This window comes from Sorex araneus, chromosome 4 (genome assembly GCF_027595985.1).
Source record: "Sorex araneus isolate mSorAra2 chromosome 4, mSorAra2.pri, whole genome shotgun sequence".
Classification (NCBI taxonomy): domain Eukaryota; kingdom Metazoa; phylum Chordata; class Mammalia; order Eulipotyphla; family Soricidae; genus Sorex; species Sorex araneus.
The window spans coordinates 2,036,644-2,057,564 of NC_073305.1; the positions used below are offsets into that span (position 1 = coordinate 2,036,644).

The 20,921-nt window shown below is 57.4% G+C and overlaps 1 protein-coding gene across 7 annotated transcripts in view; it reads left to right on the top strand.

Annotated features, from left to right (window-relative positions):
* Positions 1 to 20,921, top strand: part of LOC101557906 (contactin-4) — a 584,043-nt gene that overhangs the window by 168,196 nt on the left and 394,926 nt on the right. For 5 of the 7 annotated variants that reach the window (XM_055136079.1, XM_055136080.1, XM_055136078.1 and 2 more), the window contains one exon: positions 20,373 to 20,420. The exons of the other annotated variants lie outside the window; for them this stretch is intronic. The gene's annotated coding sequence lies outside the window, so the exon portion shown is untranslated. The remainder of the gene's footprint in view (positions 1 to 20,372; positions 20,421 to 20,921) is intronic. 7 annotated transcript variants of the gene reach the window in all.

The window sequence follows — 20,921 nt, forward strand, 5'->3', positions numbered from 1 at the left end:
CATCCGTTCTGGGGCATTCGGGCTTTTTCCAGATTCTGGCTATTGTAAACAGTGCTGCGATGAACATACATGTGCAGATGTTGTTTCGATTGTACTTTTTTGCCTCTCTGGGATATATTCCCAGCAGTGGTATTGCTGGGTTTGACTCATTTCTTTTTGACTTTTTATATATTTAGTCAAAATAGTTTATATCTCATAGTATATTAGCCTTCAGTTTATAAACCTCTTATCGGTTATAAATGTTTGTGGACTGGTGCAGTGTTAGTACTACATTGGTAGTGACTGGAATGCAGTAACATATTTTGAACAGGTGTACAATCGTGCCCTAAAATATATAAAGTCTTGTAAATAAAGTCTTAACTGTTATGTAAGTGTTTTCCAGTTGTACCTGATAAGAACATACGTCCCTTTGTTCTGCTCTGGATTGTTTTGTAGATACTTGATAACCTTGTTTATTTTTTTTATTATTATTTGCTTTATGGGTCACACCCAGCGATGCTCAGGGGTTCCTCCTGGCTCTGCACTCAGGAATTACTCCTGGCAGTGCTCAGGGGACCATATGGGATGGTAGGAATCGAACCCGGGTCGGCCGTGTGCAAGGTGAATGCCCTCCCCGCTGTGCTATCGCTCCAGTCCCACCTTGTTTATTTTTTTTAAATGATTCCAAAGTCTCTCTTGTTAAACTTCAAGTTTTCTATCATTGGAAGACTGCTCACAATCTACAATTATTTTTGTTGGATTTTCTATTTTTCTATTTCAGTTCTCTTAGTTTTCCTTCACATAATTTTGATCTCGTTTGTTTGTTTGTTTGGGCTGGTTTGGTTTTTGGTCCACACACAGCAGTACTTACTGACGCTGTGCTCAGAGGTCCCTCCTGGCAGTGCTCAGGGGGCCGTAAGGGGTGTCGGGTAGAGGCGGCCCAAGAGGCAAGTGTTGTATCTGCCTGTTCTGTCTCCTCCCTGCGGGCCTCGTGGTCTCTGTGTTTAAGGGAATACATGCTCAGTGTTACTCTCTTTGTTTTCTTTCTTTGGTGAATTGAACATTTTATCATTTTCATTGTCCTTTGTCTTTCATATTGTTTCAGCTTAAGTGTTTATAACTGATGTTACTCATCAGAGCCCCGCTCCAGTGGGCCCCTGTGTACATGACACAGATGTGTGTTTGTGTGTTTGTGTGTGTGTGTACTTTCATTTGCTTCAACCTATTATGCCTCTGAATCTGAAACACTGAGTTATCAATAACTGTCCATCGTGGTTGTTTTATTAAATAGAAATGGGATAAGTAAAGAGCTCTATTCCAACTCATGGTGGCATGGGGTCAGCAGTGAGGGCCTCGGGCAATTTGTGGGGGTCCGGCAACGTGGACCCTCAACACCATGACCTTTGACATGAGAGAAGCCGTATCACCTGGACTACAATTTCAAAGTCACTTAAAAAAAAAAAAGGCTTTGTATGCTAAAAACCCAACTATAAATAACTTTATAGCTCATGTTGCTTTAACAAAATAAAATTTGGGGAAAAAAAAACACAAAAAGTGCATGTTATTCGTCAGCAGTAACAGATGTGATAAATAATATTGGAAGCTGCAGCCCGCAGAATGCTGTGATAGCTGATGCAGAAAATGGCTGGAATAAAATCACATCTGTGTGGAAAAAAATAAAGGTTTTTCTTTTCTTTTTCTTTTTTTTTTTCTTGGCTTATTTTTGCTTTTTGGATCACACCCGGCGATGCACAGGGGTTCCTCCTGGCTCATGCACTCAGGAATCACTCCTGGCGGTGCTCAGGGGACCCTATGGGATGCTGGGAATTGAACCCGGGTCGGCCGCGTGCAAAGCTAACGCCCTCCCCGCTGTGCTGTCGCTCCAGCCCCAAAGGTTTTCCTTGCTAATAGCATGTGGTCGGGTCATGTATTTTTAATCTACTCTCCATAGTTCTACCACGTAAGCGCATGGTTTTAGTTTCCTTACTTTCACCGTGATTCTTGAGGTGGGGAGGGCGCGTCCCTGGGACCGAGCTGGCTGTGCTCCCACCCTCAGCGTCCCCTTGTCTGTACCCTGAAGGGGCACAGCAGGGCACTGCGCTGTCCGCTGCAGGGCTCACGGGTCTGGCCCCCGCCGTGCCCGCTTCTCCTGCCTTTGAGTGTCTTGAATTCCTCACTTTTGACTCATAAACAGAGTCTCCCCCTAGACGACAGCCGCCGTGTGACACACTTTTTCCTTCTTAAAGAAGGAGACAGAACAGGAATGTGTCTTGCGATGACAGTATCCGGCCCAGAGGAGCAGCTCACGGCGCCTGTCCCCGCTGGTGCCGCGTGTCCGCCCTGTGGGGCGACCCGGGCGGGGGTGGCTGCCTCACTGCGGGCGTCTCCGCCTCCCGGCCCCCTCCCGGCCCGCCTGGGCTCGGGCGAGCAGCCCCAGCGATGCCTCACTGTCTCCTGGGAGCAGCGGGATGGACGTGGTGATGGATTTTTCCCCTTCATTTGAAATACTCTTGCCTCTGTCTTTCTGTCAACCCGGGAATCGCATTTTGATTTGCAATTTTATATTGATTTTAATTTGCTTCATCATTTTCTCGGAGCCATTGCAGAAATACATCAAACAGAAGCGTCCTTGACAAGGAGCGCGAGGCTCTCTCGGGCGCCGCCGCTGCGGGCCCCGCTTCTGGTGGAGGCTTTCAGCGACGCCTCGCCGTGGGCTTTGTCTCGTCCAGGGCACCGCGAGCACGTGGAGCGTTATTTGAACACTCTTGACAGGGAACCGCTGCTCAGCCTTGCGCCGGGGGCGGCGGGGGGCGTGCGGCAGGCCTCCGGCACTCTGCCCGCCCCGGGGAGCCAGCCAGGTGCGTGTAATCTGCTGTCTCCGCAGCCTGCTCGTCGCGCCAGATTGAAAGGCTTGCACACATGCACAGCACTTTGGAAAACTGTTTGATCAGATAATTATTTGGAAAATTGCTTGTATGAAGAGGAGTTGTGTAGAAATATGTTTCCAAGCAATTACATTTCCTCCTCAAGGCTCTTTGCCCTCCCCGCGGAGTTTGCTGGAGTCTTGGGGACGCTCACTCGTTTCCCCGAGGCCGGGACGCAGAGTCTGGCATCGAGGAGGTACCTCGGCTCCACGGAGTAAATGTTCGTGGGATGTTTCTAAGGCTAATTAAAGTAGGAGGGTCTTCACAACACGAGCAAACGCTTCTTGCACACGAGAAGTAAGAGCAGAGGCGGGACGGGGCGCCTTAGACCCACGGATCACCCTCTGCTTCTCGGTCCTGAGTTCCTGGGACGCGAGCCTGGCCCCGCCCCCAGCAAAGTGCCCAGGAGCCATCGCCCGTGGGTGGAGGGGGTGGGGTGGAGGGGGTGGTGGGGGAGTCACAGAGACTCAGGCCAGGGGAAGGCTCCCAGCGGGTTTCCAGGTTCGTCCTGCTGCCGTGGGGGTGGGAACCGTTGGCGCTACACCTTCAGCCTTGGCACGCCCGGGCCAGCACCCGCCGCCCGCCTACCTGGAGGGCAGAGTGACGGGATGTCGCTGCTGCAGGGTCGGGTCTGGACGGCCGTGCTGGAGTCTGTGCGAGCTGAAAGACGTTGGAGGAAAAGCGAGTGAGGATATCTTCGTCGTCCTCTGGTTTGTCGTGAAGATCTCCAATACCCCAGGTGCCAGGACAGCGTCCGCTCACCCCCAGCCCCTCGAAGCCTGTGCAGCGGGCACTGCTGTGGCTCAGCCCGCGGGTTCTGTCCTTCCGGAGAGCAGAGAGAGCCTTCTAGAAGCCGTGGGCCGTGTAGCTCCAAGTGCACCGTGAGCCCAAGTGTTCTTTGTGGCAGGTGAACTGTTCAGCTGCGTGTTGGGGAGTGAGGCAGGGGGCTTCGGCTCTGGAGGCTTCTCTGGGGGGTAGCCGCTGCTGGCACTGGAGCGTCTGTGCTCGAGGGAGAGTTTTCACCGTGACGGTTCTGGGTACAGTGAGGATTAAAAGCATGGATTCGAGTCACTTGCTATTTTTTAAATTTTTTTAATTAATTAATTTATTTTTAATTAATTTATTTATTTTTTAATTTTTAAAAATTTTATTGAATCACTGTGAGATAGTTACAAGCTTTCATGTTTGGGTTACAATCTCACAATGATCAAACACCCATCTCTCCACCAGTGCACATTCCCTACCACCAATATCCCCAGTAAACGCCCACCTTTCCCACCCTCCCCCTGCCCCATGGCAGACAATATTCCCCATACTCTCTCTCTACTTTTGGGCATTATGGCTTGCAGCACAGACACTGAGAGGTCATCATGTTTGGTCCGTTATCTACTTTCCTACTTTCGGCACACATCTCCCATCCCAACTGGTTCCTCCAGCCTCATTTTCTCAGTGATCCCTTCTCTATTCCATCTGCCTTCTTCCCTCTGCTCATGAAGCAGGCTTCCAGCTATGGGGCAATCCCCCAGGCCCTTGTATCTACCGTCCTTGAGTGTCAGCTTCATGGAGTCACTTGCTATTAAGACCATGAAGGTAAACGCCTTCCAGGTCAGAAACCTCTCGAGGTAGGGTTAAACTTGCACTTTCAAGCAGATACATAGTTTTAAACCAAATGTCATCATCTAGCATACGTGAATTAATGTTCAACCTGGAAAATTAGATGAGATAATAAATCAAGGCCTTTGAAGGAAGGAAAATAATGAAAGATAAATAATCAAAACCAGAAAATAAATTAGATTCCTTGAAGAGCCGTTATTAAAACTACGCCTTACACATCTGGAATACGCTTGTCTTGGAGGAAAGATAAGAAAAGCACATACACTGAATTAGTAACTACAAGAGGTTATACCGACACGGAGGAGGTACGAGTGTTTGAGAGATTGAGCGTTTCTCCCGAGCAGCGCAAATGAGCTAAGCGAATCCCAGTAAGGGAGCGTTAGTACACAGTGACCCGGAGCGACAGACAAGACCCGCTGTGGCTCGTCCCTGCCGGGCGTCAGAGGCTGCCGCTGTCGGGCTACTCGCTCTCCACGCACGGCGAGTACGCACAGGATCAGGTGCGAGCCGGCTTCAGAGCCGAGAGGGGTTTGCTCTGTGCAGCCGGGCCAGCACCCTACTCCTGAGCACTTTGCCGCTGGTGAAACTGGGGGCCGTGAGACCCCCCTTGGATGTATGTGTCCCTGACCTGCCCTTCCTGCAGTCACGTGCTATATAACCCCGTGTTGGCATGCGGAGACAACTGGGTGTGAGTTGTGATCCAAGGGTGGCCCCTGGGGACGGGCTCAGCTCCTGACTAGAGTCGCTACGGGGCCGTCATGCTCGGGGACGCTGGAAGGGGTGGCCAGCCCTCTGCAGCCCGCCTGCCCCGCCCGGGAAATGCAGCTCTGTGGCTGGGGGTGGCCCGGCCCAGGTGGAGGGTCTCTTGGCCCGAATGCTCCGAGGGATCCGTAGCTTTCCCTGACCACGCAGGCGTGTGAGACACTCGTGAGTGCACTGTGTGAGCCTGTGTGTGCTGTGCACGCGTGGGCACGCGGCCCGCCCACTCCAGCGGAGAGCAGCGAAACAAGTAGCGAGGGACAGGTTGACCCTGTCTCCACACGCACTGACCCTGAGTCTGTCTTGGCCCGAGGTCTCGGTCCGGAGCCGGGACCTCTGACCCCAGCACTGCCGTGTCGGCCTCAGGCCTGTTCATTTTCCAGTTGTGCAGGTGATGCGGAAGGAACGGAGGTGAGCTTTGGAGCCCAAACAGGTCAACAAATCAAATAGAGTATTTTTGATGTTGGGGAGCAGTTTTCCCCAACGTGCCTGGACACGTCGATCACGGGTCTGTGCAGACGTGGCGTGAATGAAGGATGATGGGGGCGCAGAGAAACACCCTCTAGGAGAGCCGGTGGCTGTCCACTTTACTGCCCAATGCACACTGTAGCACTGTTGTAGCACTGTCGTCCCATTGTTCATCAATTTTCTCAAGCAGGCACCAGTATCGTCTCCATGGTGAGACTAGTTACTGTTTTTGGCATATTGAATACGCCATGGGGAGCTTGCCAGGCTCTGCCGTGTGGGTGGGATACTCTCAGTAGCTTGCCGGGCTCTCCGAGAGGGACGAAGGAATCGAACCCGGGTCGGCCGCATGCAAGGCAAACACCCTACCTGCTGTGCTATTGCTCCAGCCCGATACACGCATATTTTATAGAGGGTCTTGATGTACAGGAAGGGCCAGTCACATACAGTTTAGCAGGATTGGCCTGTCACCTCTCTTCCTCTGCTTGCCCCTGTTCAATCCCGTTCAGGGTTAGGTGCTTCGGTTAGGGTGACTAGCTAAGTGTACGTGACAGTTTGTGTGTCCTAGGCACGTGTGACTGAGAAAGAGCTTGAGTGAGGCTCAAGGCCGGGCACCTGGTGCCGACACTCCCTGTGCCCAGTCACTCCCTTCCGTGGGGCCTCCTTCTGGGCCAGGTTGGGTCTTACCTGCTCCAGTGCCCAGGGCCAGGCTCCACGTTTTTATAGTGGCCGAGTAAAAGCACTTTAAACTCACATTTGTTTTTATGACAGCTGCCTTTTAAAATGTACCTTTTCTATTTGGTTTGGATTCTCCTAGTCTAAAACAGGAACACAATAAAAATGTTCTTTCCCAATAGCCCGAGACTTTAACACTCCGAGGAACCAACCTAATAATATACGTGTGTTGCAGGTGAAAGAAGCTGCATTAATTTGCCAGGGCACTTGAAGTTTAAAAGAAATAGGAAGATTGGCTATTATGCAGAATTTGGTTTCATACAGACCTCCTGGAATTCACGGAAGGAGTTCAAAGGTCCCTTCAAGGCTTGGTCCGAGAGCAGCCAAGGGAATTTTGAAAACAGCCTGAAAATTAAAACCTGGGCTTCTAAGTTATGTTTAATGGATCAAACAAGCCAAAAGGCCAAGAACATATTTAACTTGAGTTCATGTTAAGGTTGGAATGTCAGTGGCCTGGCACAAGCGTGACCGTATGGCCACGGGCATAGGGATGGGTGAGGCGGCCGTCCACCCTTCACCATCTCCAGGAGAGGAATATTGATTAGGAGATTCAGAGTCTGAGCCAGACGTGGATTCAGGCGAATTCCATTGAATGTCAAATTGAAGAGAGTAACTAATATAAAGATGTTGGATCAAGGTCATCAACTTAGAACTTTTTTTTTTTTAAACCAGCCTTTAAGAAAGGTTGGGTCATGCTTTTAAATGAAAGAGGGTTGGACATGTAACGCTACAGAAAATTGAGTCACAAAATCAAATCAAACTTAAAAAAGATCACCCAGACCGTTCCTTTTTGTGTCGCTGGTAACCAATTAGTGCGTGTGTGAGTCGCAGGCTCGGGTCTGAGGATGTCGATCTCTCAGCCTTTGTTGCCTGCTGTTTGAAAGGAAGTCTGTGACTGGAAGTGAACTCCCAGGCTCCGCCGTGCGCCTCTCTCCCCGAAGGCCCTGAATAAAGTAATTGAAATGCACTTACATGTAGAGTGATTTAGTTTTATATTAGTTTTTTTAAAGACTATAAGAACCCAGAAATAAACCCTCAGGTTTCTGGACAGTCTTTGAGGTAGGAATGGAGAGCACGAAGTGGAGGACAGGCTCTCTAACAAAAGATTCTGGGAAAACCGCTTGCAAAAAAGATGAATCTGGACTCACATACCATTCATTAAAGTTCATAATTTTGTTAATTTCCTAAAAATTCATAAAAATGATTTTTCATTTTTCATAAACATTATTTTATGAAATAATTCATAAAAATAAGTTCAAAGTGGATTAAGTACCTTGAGATTGAACCAGAACTCATAAAATACATTGAGGAAAATGTTAGTAGAAGCCTCCAGGATATGAACCTCTGAGAGATCTTTAATTTTTTTACTCCACTGGCAAAGATAACCAACCAAACCACAAATACACCAATGGGATTATATAAAATTAAAATGTATTCACATGGCAAAAGAAAGTCATGCAAACATAAAAAAGAGCGAAAATAATTGCGTACAACTCACTGGGTAAAGGGCTAGTTGTCTAAGATATTTAAAACACAAAGTTCAACAGCAACAACCACAAAACAATAGTTGCCATCCAAAAACAGGGGAAGGAGATAGACCCATCCCACAGAGGACCTGAGAATGGCGAGGAAGTGTAGGGAAAAGGGCTCGTTGTCGTCATCAGACACATGCAGATCGAAACGGCACTGACCTATCATCTCATGCCAGTGAGAAAAGCATCAGCAGGGCTGGGACAACCGGTGCTGCTGGGAATGTGGTAAAAAATAAGCAACTTCTCAAGGTCTGGGGGATGCTGTGTGACCCAGCTGCTGCGAATGCAGCGTGCTGATCCCTTTACAAACGAGAGAAGGTCCTCCACAGCGCGGCACTGCTCCATCCCAGCGTCTCCCCCGCTGAGACACACGCCGTGAATGAGTGCGGGTATCACACAGCCGTGTTCTCGCCGAGCTTCGCAGAGTGGCCAGAGTGCGGAACAGTCCAGTGTCCATGGGCAAGCGTTGCTTAAGGAGGCTGTGGTATACACACACAGCGACTCCTCCTCGGCTCTCGGCAGGGTGAGGTCACACCACGGGCTGAGCACGGAAGGAACTGGAGGCCACGTTTCTGTGGACCCGAGGGAAGACAGATACTGATGGTCTCATGCCTGCGTGGACAAGTGAAGGGACGGTTTGGGCAGAACGATGACAGACCCTTGGCCTTGGGTCATAAAACAGAAGTTCCCACGCAGTGCAGTGAGTGACAGTTGATTGAATACGTGGCCCGAGGGTGACGGAGGGGGGGCGAGGGGGCCTTGGGCTCTCTGATGGGATTGGGTTGGAGTAACTTTGGACGCCCAAACCATAAAGAATCGATTCTGAAAGATTCCCTCAAATTTCTCAGGCTTAATCATGACATTGAGGAATAGCCGGGGTCCCCGGGGGCCCTGCGGTCTGTTTGTTCAAATCCACGATCACGGCGCCCCAGAGATGCCTGCACTGCACCCGCTGACCGCTTTTGTCTACACTGACAGCTGCACCCGGGGCCCAGCCAGCAGCTGCCCTGGAGCCGTGCGCTGCATCCCCGCCTGGAGAGAAAGGCTGGGGCGGGCAGGGGGGTGGGGCGGGGTTATCCACAGCTGTGTGGGGTCGTTTTGTGACCCCGTATTTTGTGGGTTTTGTCCCAGAATAAAGAACTTCTTTTGATGGGAAAATCACATGGAGAATATGAGCCATTTCCCAGGTGTGGACGCGTCTGGCTCCTCGTGGGAGCAACGTGGCCGTCCACGAGCCAGGCCTGCCGAGAGCTGAGCTGGTGGTGGACACGTGGCCCCAGGGACAGGCCTGAGGGGAGACTGGAACTGGCAGGTGGCACCCCCGAGATCTGGGCGGGGGGCAGAGAGATGGCACCGAGGGAGGCACTTGCCTTGGATACAGCTCACTGGGTTCCGTCCCTGGCCACCCCCAGGGCCCCCCAGGTGCCCCAGGAGCGATCCCTGAGCACAGCCGGTGTGGGCCCCAGACCAGTAAACGGGAAGACAAGAGCGTGTTGGGCGAGACTCACCAGGGCGTCTCAAGCTTGGCTCCCCAGGGACCCGGGCGTGTTCCCTGCACCTAAACCCCACCGCCAGCTGCCACAGTCAGAGCCTGCCATAGCCCAGCCGCCACAGCCCTTCCCAGGAGTGGTCCCGGTGGGCGTCTGAGGGCGGGGCCTCTTGCTGTCCTGGGGTCCCGGCGTGCGCGGGGCTGTGAGAGCCGATGCATCCCTCCGTGGCTGGCCCCGGCTCTCTGCTGCTCTCGAGTCCAGGTCTAGCTCTGCGGCACTGTTACAGGGTGTAGCTCGGGGGGGCCCACGGGCAGGGCTCAGGCCTGGGGGCGGGGGCTCTGCTGCCACGGTCTGGGCGTGTGGCCCCGAGTACCGCTGCGGTGGACGCAGACCCCAGGAACGGCCCCGAGGAGACTGCTGGGCTGGGCGTGGCCCCAAACTCCCAAACCATTGCAGGTTCATCCTGCCCACGCCGAAGGGAGGGGCAGACTCAGGGTGCGGTGGAGAGAAACTTCTCAATATTTACCCAAGGCTCAGCAGGCTTCAACATGGACCCAAGTAGGGGTATAAAATATTTAATATTCTCCTGTACCGCACAGGAGAAATACTGCTGCTATGATCTTAGACGTTTGGAATAGCCGGCGATATTTCAGAGTTACAGCCCGCAAACTGCCTGCGGGGGCTGGAGTCGCCTTCTCTGGTCTGGAGGCCTCCGTCCTCTCGAACGCTTTATGGAGAGGAACCTTCTTCAGTCCCCTCCCAACGGAGCCCTAGAGAGCCCCACGCGAGAAACCCTCCCCTGTGGCACCAAAACACTTACTGACCGTTATCCCAGGTTAAGCTAAAGTGGAGAAAACAGTAACATTTCACTTTCACATCATTTTGTTTGTTTGTTGCTGTGGATGGGGCACGCCCAGCTGTGCTCAGGGGTTACTCCTGCCTCTGCACTCAGGAATCACTCCTGGTGGAGCATGGGGGGCCATGTGGGATGCCGGGGATCGAACCCGGGTCGGCGGCATGCAAGGCAAGCGCCCTGTGTGCTGTGCTCTCTCTCCAGACTCTCACGGCTGGGGTAAAGTTTGGGTCAGCCCCACTCTTAGTTGATTGGGCTCTGGGGGCCACAGGAGCCATCCAAGGCCCCCCAGCGGCCCGGCCGCGCCTGCATCTGTCCACAGCTGAGACGTCTCTGATGGTCTCTGGCTGGCCATCATCTTCTCCTCTCAGACCGCACAGGTGCGCTTTTACTTCCGAAAGGGAGAACGCGGTTGTGATGACGAATAATTGCTCCAGCCCAAATGAGCCTCTTCAGAGTGTTTGGTCTGTTCTTCATCAGGCGTTTGTCTTTCCGTGGGAGCAGCCGGCACTAGGCTCCGGGGGGAGGCCAGAGCCCGACCCCCGAGCACGGCGGGAAGAGGCTGCCCTCGGCCCTGCTCCGCCCGGTCACAGGCACCTTCGTTCCCGTCCCTCACTCGAACCCTCCTGTGCGCCTGACCCAGTCGGCAGGTGTGGCCGGAGCCGCGAGGCGTTTCCCAGGGGCCCGGGGCATCCTGTGGGAGCTGAAGCGACAGGCTCGCAAATCTGCAGACCAAACAATGTCATCTAACGTTAGGTAGATAAAAAACAGGAGACACTGCCGCTACCGGAGCCCCGGCAGCCAGAACAACAGCCCTGCTGCCGCCTCGCCAGGGCCTACAGCCGCACTCACAGCCGACTCACAGCCGACTCACAGCCGCACTCACAGCCGCACTCACAGCCGACTCACAGCCGACTCACAGCCAACTCACAGCCGACTCACAGCCGCACTCACAGTCTCACAGTCTCATTCACAGCCGACTCACAGTCTCACAGCCTCACAGTCTCACAGCCGACTCACAGTCTCACAGCCTCACAGTCTCATTCACAGCCGACTCACAGCCAACTCACAGCCTCACTCATAGCTGACTCACAGCCGACTCACAGCCGACTCACAGCCGCACTCACAGCCGACTCACAGCCGCACTCACAGCTGACTCACAGCCGCACTCACAGCCTCACACAACCTCACAGCCTCACTCACAGCCTCACAGCCTCACTGACAGCCTCACTCAGCCTCCCGGAGTCTCTGCAGAGACTCCAGCAGTGTAAGTCCCAGGGAGCCTGGTGTGGGGCTGGGGCGGGTCCCCGCGGCCATGACACCTTCCAGAGCCGCCGCCCCCTCCCCGCCAGCCCTGCCCTCAGAGCCTGGGCACCCCCGAGGAGTTCAGCCAGGCAGCGGAGGCTGAGCCGAGTCCCTCCCCGGTGCTCCCCAAGTCTGCAGGCGCTGCCCAGCCCGGCAGGCCCAGGGGCCCCTGGCCGCGCCGCCCCACGTGCCCAGGTGGGGTCTAGCAGGCGCACACCAGGCTGGGAGAGGAAGGGACGGGGCGACTAACCCGAACCGAAACACTGAGAGGGCCAACTCGCGCCGACGGCTGGTCATCTTCAGGGACTGGGCAGCCCGCCGGGGGACAGGCCAGTTCTCACAGAGTTCTGACGGTCCTTGGCCGTGTGCCTGCCACGGTGCGGCCCGGGGTGCCTGGGGGACGGTCGCTCAGGGCGGGCCGATGCTGGAACATGAAACCCCCCAGCACGGCCCGACGGGCGCCGGTGCGAACCAGGGTGCTTCAGTGGAGGAAAAGGAGAAACACGAACAGGGACCCCCGGCACGTTGGGGCCGTCAGCCGGGAGCACGATGGGGAACGCAGAGGGGCGGCTGGGAGGGAATGCCGGGTCCGGGCACCCCGTTCGTTGCCACGTAACGGGGACGCCGAGAAGCTCACCCCCGCTCTTTCTCAGCCACCGGTCCCGAGAAGTGCCTGACGCTCTTCGCCTGAGCACTGAGCACACGAGTCCAGTGCAGATCCCGCCATCCTGCTCGCTCGCGTGCGGTTCCTCGCGCTCCCGCTCTTCCTGTGTCCACCCCCGCAGGTGCAGTTCCTGCTCCAGGCTCAGCCCCTCCCAGCTGCCCTGTCCGCCCCGGGGCCCGGGTTCCCGTTGGTGATGGGCTGCGAGCAGGCGTCCCCCGCGGGGCAGCTGCGGCCCCTGTGTCCCTCCGTGGGCCTGTGTGCCGTGTGACCAAGGCCCTGGGACGCCCCGCGCAGCCGCCCGCCCCGCGAGGTGAGATGAATGCCTGGTTCAAGGAAAAGCAGGCAGGGGGGGGTGGGAACACGCGGGGCCCGGTGGGCCGTGGCTGTGTGCACGGAGGGTCCCGTGTCCCGGAGCCCCCGAGCAGGGCAGCACCCGGCCCGGCTGTGGCGTTCCTGGAGCTGCAGCTTGACGCAGGCAGAACTGGCCCCGGCAGGAAGGGGGCGGCAGGGGTGGGTGCTGGGGGCTGGGGACGCCCCTCCCGGGGCGGCGGGTTTGCAGGCGCCACGCGGAGGCACCAGGGAACACTCCTCAGCTGGAGAGGGCGGGGCGCGGGAATATGGCCCCCTGGGGACTGAGTCCCAGCACCACCCGGACACACCCAGGCCGAGTCCCAGCACTGCCTGGAGAACCCCGACATGCTTTAGGGGTCTGATCCGCCTGTGCTTGAAGGGCACGCCAGGTTCAGTGCTCAGTGGGCCCCGGGTTCAGTGCTCAGTGGGCTCCGGGTTCAGTGCTCAGTGGGCTCTGGGTTCAGTGCTCAGTGGGCTCCGGGTTCAGTGCTCAGTGGGCACAGGCGTCAGCGCTGGGTGCCAGCCTTTGGCCTATCAGTCTGGCCCCTTCCCTGTGTCTGGGTGCGGGGGGAGGCAGTAGCCGGACTCCCTGGGCTGAGGGTCCGGCCGAGGCCATCACGCCTGGTTCTTTGTCGAGAACCAGCTCCCCAGGGAGGGCAGAGGAGCGAGTTATTAAGGAGAGGGTGGGGCTCCTGGGGTGAGCGGGGGGGGGGGGGGCGGGGGGGCGGACGGTCCGCGGTGGGTGACAGAGGGCCTGGTGGGAGGGGCCGCGGCCCCCAGGGCCACCCGCGTTATTAGCCGCCGCGTGCAGCCGGGGCCTGTGAGTGAGCGTGTTTTGGACTGATGAGGAGAGGGCGAATGAGGTCAGAGCCCCTCCCCCAGCAGCTCCCGAGCTGGCTGGAACCGGTTTCCCCGGGGTCCTGACCCAGGTCCTGACCGCCATCTGCAGGTCCTGCCTCTCACTAGACCCGGACAGACGGACACGCGCCCGCCCGCAGCCTCCCCCGCCCCCGGTCCCCCCTTTGCCCAGGCTGCCCCCGGGCCTCGCCCGCCCCTCTCTCCCGTGAAACACTCCCCGTCTCTCCTGAAGGACCAAACACCGGGCCCAGGGCTCGGAATGTGTTTGCCCCAAAGTTGCTGCCGGTGAGGAGGCTCCAGCTGATTCTCTGCCCCAGTCCTGAGAGTCAGAGAAGGTCTTACTCCCTCCCTCCCCCCTCCTCCCTCCCTCCCTCTTCCCTCCCTCCCTCCCTCCCTTCCTCCCTCCTCCCTCCTCTCTCACTCCCTCCCTCCCTCCCTTCCTCTCTCCCTTCCTCCTCCCTCCTCCCTCCCTCCTCCCCCCTCCCTCCCTCCTCTCTCCCTCCCTCCCTTCCTTCCTTCCTTCCTTCCTTCCTTCCTTCCTTCCTTCCTTCCTTCCTTCCTTCCTTCCTTCCTTCCTCCCTCCCTCCCTTCCTTCCTTCCTTCCTTCCTTCCTTCCTCCCTTCCTTCCTTCCTTCCTTCCTTCCTTCCTTCCTTCCTTCCTTCCTTCCTTCCTTCCTCCCTTCCTTCCTTCCTCCCTCCCTTCCTCCCTTCCTTCCTTCCTCCTCCTTCCTCCCTTCCTCCCTTCCCTCCCTCCCTTCCTCCCTTCCTTCCTTCCTTCCTTCCTTCCTTCCTTCCTTCCTTCCTTCCTTCCTTCCTTCCTTCCTTCCTTCCTTCTCCTTCCTCCCTTCCTCCCTTCCTCCCTTCCCTCCCTCCCTTCCTCCCTTCCTCCCTTCCTCCCTTCCTCCCTTCCTTCCTCCCTTCCTCCCTTCCTCCCTTCCTCCCTTCCTCCCTTCCTTCCCCTTCCTCCCTTCCTCCCTTCCTCCCTTCCCTCCCTCCCTTCCTCCCTTCCTCCCTTCCTCCCTTCCTCCCTTCCTTCCTCCCTTCCTCCCTTCCTCCCTTCCTCCCTTCCTCCCTTCCTCCCTTCCTCCCTTCCTTCCTTCCTTCCTTCCTTCCTTCCTCAATCCCTCCCTCCCTTCCTTCCTTCCTTCCTTCCTTCCTTCCTTCCTTCCTTCCTTCCTTCCTTCCTCAATCCCTCCCTCCCTTCCTTCCTTCCTTCCTTCCTTCCTTCCTTCCTTCCTTCCTTCCTTCCTTCCTTCCTTCCTTCCTCAATCCCTCCCTCCCTTCCTTCCTTCCTTCCTTCCTCAATCCCTCCCTCCCTTCCTTCCTTCCTTCCTTCCTTCCTTCCTTCCTTCCTTCCTTCCTTCCTTCCTTCCTTCCTTCCTTCCTTCCTTCCTTCCTTCCTTCCTCAATCCCTCCCTTCCTTCCTTCCTTCCTTCCTCCTCCTTCCTGCCAGGGTGCCCCCTCCCCAGCCTGCACCTCTCCCCCCCCACCCGCCTGCGCCCCTCCCCCCCGCCTGCGCCCCTCCCCCTGCCTGCGCCCCCTCCCCCCACCCCCTCCTCCTGTCCACACCCACCCCAGCTCTTGGCCCCCTCCCCGTCCCTGTGCCCACCTCCCTCCCAGCGTCCTCCTCCCTGCCCCAGTGTCCTCCTCCCTCCAGTGTCCGCAGGCTCCGTCCCGCCCGCCCACGGCCCCCTGACAGGCACACACTGAGTTTGGTTGCCTTTTGGTTTCCATGGCTTTATATTTGGTGGGTTTGGGTTTTGTTTTTTGCTCAAGGGTTACTCCTGGCTCTGTGCTCAGGAGTCACTTCTGGCAGGACTCGGGGGGCATATGGGATCCAAGCGCCTGCCCACTGTACCGTCTCTCTGGCCCCAGGTCCCTTGTGTCCAGGGCTGGGGTAGCAGACAGACCAGCCTGGCGCCCCGCCCAGGTACACGGCCCGAGTCTCCCGCAGGAGCTGTGATTCATGTGCCTGTTTGGGGGCCAGTTGGCTTTCCCTGAGCCCACCCCGGCTCTGTGCTCAGGAGCACCCGGGGGACTGAGGTCCACCCGCAGGGGCGGGTGCTGTGTGGGGCCCGGGCTGACTGTGCCTGTCGCCGTATTAGCTTCCGGCTTCTTCGCAGTTTTCACCAGACCTTACTCCATTTGCTTATCTTGGTTCCCTTGGCCCAGGTGCGGGGGGGACACGGGGGTGTTTCTCCTCCGCATGAAGAGTGTTCCCGGGTGTCCGGACCTTGGCCGGGCAGGGCCACCGCCGTGCTTGGACACTCGCTCCTTGCGGGAGCCGCCTATGCTCTGGTCTCCTCGGCTGAAAATTAGCCGCCGTGTGTGTGTGTGTGTGTGTGTGTGTGTGTGTGTGTGTGTGTGTGTGTGTGTGTGTGTGGCTTTGTCTCGGGGCTGTCACTTCTGTCCCATTGATCTGTGTGTCTGTTGTTATTCCAGGACAAAGGCAGACTCCTCGCGCCCCTTTATGAGGTCGGCGTGCCTGTCAGGTGCGGCCGCCGAGACCCCTCTGGTGGGGGCGCGTGTCCATGCTTGGCTGATCCCTAATCGCCCGCTAATCTTCCGTTACATATGTCATTTAGGAGCATGATAGGACACGGTGACCCTGCAGGAGAGGAAGGTATGATTAGATGTGTCTCTATCTGCTGTGTTTCCCCCTAGTGTGTATGTGTGTGTGTGTGTGTGTGTGTGTGTGTGTGTGTGTGTGTGCGCGTGCGTCGCCCGCCCTCGGAGCTTGCTGTTCTACCGTGTTCCAGCAAGGGGGTTCTGGTTCTTTGGCTTTTGACACAGAGTGGAAGGAACACGTGCTTCCTCCAGGGGACCGAGGGGGCCACCCGGGAAGGGGCTCTGCAGGGGAAACCCAGCCTGTGTCTGCCCTGAGAATTCCTGCCGGGCCAGGCCGGTCCCCGGACCCGGGATGGGAAGTGACCAGGGCCGTGACCTGGGCGTGGAATTAGACCCTGAGGCGGGCCTGGCCTATAGGGCGTGGAGGTGGACGTCACAGCAGAGGGACGTCTCGCCCTGGACAGAGCCATTCTCCAGCCCGCACGCGCCCTCTCCCTGCCCACAGGGCTCCGTGGGCCCGGCCACCTAAGGGTTTCTCAGCGGCCCGGCGCAGGCCCGGGAAATGTCCCTGCCATGAGGGTCCTGCAGTCCTGAGGAGGTGTGTGTGTGTGTGTGTGTGTGTGTGTGTGCGCGTGTGCGTGTGGTGTGGGTGTGTGTGAGTGCTTGAGCGTACATGTCTGTGTATGTGTGTGTGCGCACAAGCTTGTGTGCATGTGTGTGTGCATAAGCGTGTGAGCGTGTGTGCACGTGTGTGTGTTTGTGTGTATGTGTGTGTGTGCGTGCCTGTGTGCCCGTGCTTGCATGTGCCTGCACTTGTGTTCAGGGGTGCACACGTGAGCAGCACCGGCTTTCAGGAAGGCTGAAGAAATCTCCCACCGAGTAGCAACTCTGCATTCTCCAAATATTTGTGCATGAATTTCCAAATTGATGGCTATTTGCTTCAAAAGTAGACAGGAAATCAATCCTGGAAATTATTGTGTGTGTAGCTCAATTCAGTAAGTTGTGAAATGTTTCTTTCATCCCCTTATCCCGTTTAGTCGCTGTTCGCTCTCCAGGGTAATGGCCGACTATCTGCTGGCACTGTGACCCGGTGGTCCCCAGGGCCGTGTAGAGGGGCTTCGTGCGCTGGTTCTGCTCACGGCTGCTTTCAGCCTAAACGGCGGCTCATGGGCAAGCGCTGTCGGCTAATGGATTCGTTACAGGGTGGCCATCCCAGTGCGAGGCCCTGTGTACTGGGGGTCCTGTGTGTTGGGGGGACTGAACTCATAGCACAGCGGGTAGGGTGTTTGCCTTGCATGCCGCCAACCCAGGTTCAATTCCTCCGTCCCTCTCGGAGAGCCCGGCAAGCTACCGAGAGTATCCCGCCCACACGGCAGAGCCCGGCAAGCTCCCTCTGGTGTATTCCATACGCCAAAAACAATAGCAACAAGTCTCACAATGGAGACGCTACTGGTGCCCACTCGAGCAAATCATGAGCACCGGGACGACAGTGCTCCAGTGCTGCAGTGTACTGGGGCGTCCTGTGCAGTGTGGGGAGTTCTGCCGGTCAGTTGCGTCTCTCTGACTCACAGGGTTCTGCTACTTTTCAAAGATGTGCTTCCAAATAAATTTACAACCCAGGATCAGTAAACGATTTGTACCCTAGTTGTTACGCCCTGTACCTGGGCTGCGTAAATCCTTTTTTACCCAAGAATTTTTTTTTTCTTTTTGGGTCACACCCGGCGATGCTCAGGGGTTCCTCCTGGCTCTGCACTCAGGAATCACTCCTGGCGGTGCTCGGGGGACCCTATGGGATGCTGGGAATCGAACCCGGGTCGGCTGCGTGGCAAATGCCCTCCCCGCTGTGCTGTCGCTCCAGCCCTCCCCAAGAAAGTTTGACTCAGCCCTGGCTGATGACTCCTTAGGGCAGGTGTGCACATCTGATAGCCACTCATACATTCCTTTTATAATGCGTGTTTGTGACACGCATCGTGTGCAGGAGGAGGCCTCCCCCTTCCTGGAGACCAGGGTTGATCCCGCAGGCCGCCCACACACCCTGAGGATGGTCTCCCCGGGCCTGTCCCCTCCTTGTTCAGGCCCCCTGTGGCCCCAGCACTGTCAGACGGGAATCGTTTTGTAACCCTGTGGCCCGTTTGGTGACGCTCGGCTGTGTGGGGCTGTGGGTGGGCCCAGGGCCCTGAGCCCGGGTTTCTGCCACGGGCACCGCTGCCTCTGCCCGCCCTGCCGCTCTGTGGTGCAGGGGCCCCTGGGCGGGAGGGGCACTGCAGCGTCAGGCCCCCACCCGGGCACCTGCAGCTTCTCTGGGCCGGAGCTGGGCGTCTTGTGACTCGCCCTCGGATTCGCTCCTCGCAGGGCCTTCCCCGGTCAGGAGCGAGCCTGGAGCAGCGGGCACGGCGGGTGGGCAGGTGCCGCCGCCCTCCCCCCACTTCCCGGCCCCTGGCTGCCCAGACACGGCCGCGGCCTCACCCGGATTCCGAGGACTGGCCTCGGGACAGTGATGGAGCCCTGCAGACTCGGCCGGGTGGGTTGTTCCGGATCGTTGGGTGAGCCCCGCAGCCCCCCGACCATCCTGTCGCCCTGGGCGGGTGGGTGAGAGCGGGGTAGGGGTGCCGCCTGAGTCTGCGGGTCTGATCCCCGCCCTCCTCCCCTGCCCAGCCTCACCCCCAACCCCCCGAGCCAGGCGGGGTCTCAGCAGGTGCTTCCGAGGTGAGCCGCCCCCGAGACCGGCCGTCCAGGGCCGTCCCGGCCCTCCTGGGAGATCCCGCCTGGCCTGATTCTTGCCTCGCAGCACACGACCGGCCCAGGGACTCCACCTCAGGCCCCTGGGCAATGCCGAGGGAACAAGACGTGTGTGTCTGGAGGAGTGTGGCTTGTGTTCCGTGACGTTTAACTGCTGTTATCTCAGTGCAAAGTGGCGCCGTGAGTCTGTCGGTTCTGAGGGGTCTCCGCTGCTTCTCTCTGGATGTTCTGAAGGGAAGAAACTGGGCCGAGTGCCGACCCGCTGCCTCGCACCGGGGACACGCCCACAGCGGAATTCCCAGGGAACGGCTGATGTGTTCAAGGGTCACTGTCCACTCGCACGGAGCTCTGACCCTTCCCGCTCCTTGGGACAAACCCTCCCTGACTCTGGTCATGATCACGCGTGTTACCTTATGTTCAGGGATGGTGTAAGTCAAGACACGGAAAATATATTTGTGCTTATATCAAGGAGATTTAGAAAAAATAAAAAACCTTGAAGGCCTCATTGGCATTCGCCTGCAGGAAAAAGTAGTTGGATATTTAATATAGCGATGAATTATTATTAAATTATGGGTGCAGCATAGCATACGCTTAAGAAGCAATGATTATTTATAGCTAATCAAGAAAATATAATATCTATCCCAATCAATTATGCTATATTTAAATATAAATCAGACTAGTCTTGTATAATTAAAGATATTTCTAAGTGGCCAACCTCTCTTTCTATATATATTCATATATAAATATACATGTATTTATAAGGCAAAATGTTCAGGTGTTTACGGAGCTCAAAAGAGATGGATGTGGACCTTTATTCTCATTAAGGGATAAATGGGTGTATATATTTTTCTATTTTTGTGTCTGTCTTTTGGGCCACGGGTGGTGGTGCTCAGGCTGAGTCCTGACTCTGTGCCCGGGGCGGTGGTGCTCAGGCTGAGTCCTGACTCTGTGCCCGGGGCGGTGGTGCTCAGCCGAGTCCTGACTCTGTGCCCGGGGTGGTGGTGCTCAGGCTGAGTCCTGACTCTGTGCCCGGGGCGGTGGTGCTCAGGCTGAGTCCTGACTCTGTGCCCGGGGCCGTGGTGCTCAGCTGAGTCCTGACTCTGTGCCCGGGATCACTCCTGGCGGGCCCAGGGGACGGTTTGGGGTCTGGATGTAGACTCGGGTCGGCCGTGTGCAAGGCCAGTGTCCTTCCTGCTGGACCCTCGCTCCAGCCCCTCGCGGTAAATTCTCTTTACAAACTAAAAACCGAACAACGATCCCTTCTGGCGCGCTGTGTCACCCCGTCTGCGGGGGCAGCTGCCCCCGGGCCCCCGCTGCTCTGTGGTGGACGGACGCTCTGCCGGGCCCGGCGGGACGGGCCAGCCTTGGCCTCGAGTGGACAGCGGGGCGGCGGGCAGGACTGTGCGGTGGGCAGCGCCCTTGGCCCCCCCCTCCCCCACTCCCTTCCTCGCCCTGTGGTTCCGGCGGGGACTGGCGTGGTGACGCGGGCGGGTGCGGTGCCCGTCCGTGTTCTCACGTGCCTGTGGTCTCTCGCAGGTCCCGCCAGAGCCGTCGCAGCATGTGGCCCCCAGAGCTGCCCTGAAGGTGAGTGCCCACGGGCCCGTGTCCTTCCGTCTCCGCGCGAGTGCCCAGCGCCCGGCCCGGCCCAGGGTGTGTGGAATTGCGCGGCCGAGTCCCGGCGGGGGGGGGGCCGTCCCTCAGGGGCACTCGGGGGCCAGGGTCCTGGAGGGTCAGGGTCCTCGGAGGGTCAGGGTCCGCGGGAGGGGAAGAGGGCGGCTGCCTCTTGGCCGGCGCTTCTGAGCCCACCGAATGAGGACGCCCCGGGCCCTCGGGTTCCGGCTCCTGGACAGTGGACAGGGGTTCGACCCGCGGGCGCGAGACTGTCTCTCCGCGCTGTGCCCCTCGCTCTGGACAGGCTCTTGCCCTGACCAGTGGTTCTCGGCCCCCTGGCGTGGAGCGCCCCCCGGTGGTTCTGGTGGGCCGGGCCAGGCAGGACCCGTGAGCCCGCCGGGCCAGGGAAGCCCCTTTTGCTGACGCCCGTGGGCCTGGGTGTGGGCGCCCCCTGCAGGTGGGGACCCCGCTCGG